A 3127-nucleotide genomic window follows, 5' to 3' on the forward strand; every position below is an offset into this window, starting at 1 on the left:
TCTGTCCACATTGTGATGGAGACCACAGGGACCTGGGAGAACTGTCTAGGTAGCAGACTATGGACTAATTTCTCTTATTTTAATTAATATATGACATTTAGATTCTATTTTTTTTGAAGATTTATTTATTATGTATATAGCATTCTGCCTGCATGTATACCTGCATGCCAGAAGAGGGCACCGGATCTCATTACAAATGGTTGTGAACCACTATATAATGGATGGGAATTGAACTCAGGACCTCTGGAAGAGCAGATAGTATTCTTAACCTCCGAGCCATCTCTCCAGCCCCCTTAGATTATAATTTATCCTCCTCAGGTCATATTCACAGCTAAGCTAACTTGACAGCTAGAGAACATCAGACAACTAGCTCCTTACCCTCAGGGTAATCCACCACCGTGCTAGTTCATGAGACAGTTCATTAGCTAGCTAAAACTACCAGATCTCTGCCTCCTGTGATCTCTCTCTTCTCCCTCCCAAGTGGAACTGAAGCATCCTCACTGGGCTCCTCTGCTTGTGAACCTTCTTGAGTTTTATGGATTTTATCCTATTTATTCTGGTTTTTTTTTTTTTCTAATATCTACTTTAGTGAGTACATACCACACATGTCCTTTTGGGTCTGAGTTACCTCACTCAGAATATTTTCTATTTCTAGTCCCATCCATGTGCTTGCAAAGCTCATAATATCCTTGTTCTTAATAGCTGAATAGTATTCCATTGTGTAAATGAACCACATTTTCTGTATCCATACTTCCTTTGTGGGACACATCTGGGTTGTTTCCAGCTTCTGGCTATCACAGATAAGGCTGTTACTGGGTGGGAGGGGGGAGGGGGAGGGGAAAGGGGGAACATGATTAGGTATGAAGGCTGGGCAGGGGGGAAACAGGAGAGAAGCCCTGAGAGCCAGCAGAATAAATGGAAATATGCAACCTCAGGGGATAGGAGGTTGGGGGACCCTCTAGAAAGTACCAGAGACCTGGGATAAGAGAGACTCCACCTAAGACTTTCATCTAAGGGAGGGGCCTTAGATGGAATGCTCAACAGTGGGGAGAGGGAACTTGTAGAGTCCATCTCCAGTAGAAAGACACGGCATCAAGTGGAGGGATGGGGTTGTCATCCCACAGTCAAAAACTCTAACCCAGAACTGTTCTGTCCAAAAGAACTGCAGGGACAAAAAGGGAGATAAGATTGAGGGAAAGGCAGTCCAGTGACCGGCCCAACTTGGGATTCATCTCAAGGGAAGGCTCCAAGGCCTGACACTATTACTGATGCTACAGTGTGCTTACAGACAGGAGCCTAGCATGGCCATCATCTGAGAGGCCCAACAAGCAGCCGACTGAGACAGATGCAGATATTTACACCCAACCAATGGATTGAAGTCGGGTAGCCCTATGGTTGAGTTAGGGAAGGGCTGGAAGAAGCTGAGGAGAAGGGAGACCAGCAGTCTCAACTGACCTGGACCCCTGAGATCTCTCAGACACTGAGACACAAACCAGGCAGCATACACTAGCTAGTCCAAGGCTCCCAACACATCCACAGCAGAGGATTTCCTGGTCTGGCCTCAGTGGGAGGAGACATTCCTAATGACACATGCAGAGACTTGAGGCCCCAGAGGGTGGGGAGGCCTGGCTGGGGCGGGGGGGGGGGGAAGGAGAGGACATCCTCTTGGAGACATGGGGGAGGAGGAATGGGATGAGAAACTGTGGGAGGGTGGACCAGGAGTGTGTGTGTGGACTGTAAAAAAATAAAAGTAATAAAAATAAATAAATAATAAAAATAAATTTTAAAAAAAGCGACCAGATCTCTTACTAGAAAAGCAAAATAGGTTTACCTTGTTCACAGTTTCATAATTAAAGATAAACAGGCTTCAGATGTAACCTTTTGCTATTCCTTTATTTAAAGAAACTCACTTTGCAGTGATTTCCTTCAGTGATCAACCACCTATGTCTCATGGTAAGTAAGCTGGATAAGGAAAAGATATAAAATCTACCTAGGGTTTGAGGATACGAAAGCTTAAGTTATGAGGCTGTTCAACCCCCCCAAAGGAAGTCAGGACTGAATCTCAAGCAGGTCAGGAAACAGGAGCTGATGCAGAGGCCATGGAGGGATGTTACTTTCTGGCTTGCTTCCCCTGGCTTGCTCAGCTTGCTTTCTTATAGAACCTGAGACTACCAGCCCAGGGATGGCACCACCCACAATGGGCTAGTCCCTCCCTCCTCTTGATCACTAATTGAGAAAATGCCTTACAGCTGGATCTCATGGAAGCTTCTTTCTCCGTGATAACTCCACCTTGTGTCAAGTTGATACGCAAAACCAGCCAGTACACATAGTGTTCATGCTTTTAACAAATTTATTTCTTTTATAAATTCAAAAAGACTCTTGTAAACTTCAGGAAACTCTTGGATCCACCTTTCATGAGTCAAATGAACTCTACCTGGATAAGTACCCCTGTCGATCAATAGCGTAAGTCTTCTACCTGTTGCCTATTCCAAAGGGTGGGATTTCTCCCCCCACCCCCCATTCCCTAGCTTTGGTACTCCCCTACCCCAACTTCCAAGACCATGGGCCCAAAGGTTTCAAATGTATACCTTAGGGGGGAAAAAAAACCTTCTTTTCCTTAACCTTCTTAACTTTATTTCTGCCTCTAAGATGTATATGTTTCAGCATCCTGCTGAGTCAATCTGTTTTCTCAAAATCTGCATCTGGGACGGCAGGAGAGTAGCCACCCACAGGTGCTCCAGTCTAGCCTCACAGGCTGTTCCAACTGGGACTGCACTTCCTTAGCCACAGATGGCTCCAAAGATCCCGGACAGCAGTCAAAGAGCCAGTTCTCCCAGGACTTGAACTACCTCTCAATTTTCTTAGGGTCCTTAAATATAGAACTCACCCCAAAGTCAGCAGGAAGTAGTCTAAAGAACAGGATGACCTCACTCTTGCACCCTCATTACTCCTTCCTAGTTCCTTAGGTTAATTAAACAAAAAGGAGGAGTCTCAGTTTGCAGGCTATTCCTCTAGGCTCCTCCCAGGGAGGAACCTAGCAACAGCTTGCATCCTCACCTGCTCTGCCAACAGGTATGAGTCAGGAGCAGCAGAGGCAGCATCTCTCCTCCTCCTCCTCCTCCTCCTC

Source organism: Mus pahari, chromosome 20, assembly GCF_900095145.1.
Source record: "Mus pahari chromosome 20, PAHARI_EIJ_v1.1, whole genome shotgun sequence".
NCBI classification, from domain to species: Eukaryota; Metazoa; Chordata; class Mammalia; order Rodentia; family Muridae; genus Mus; species Mus pahari.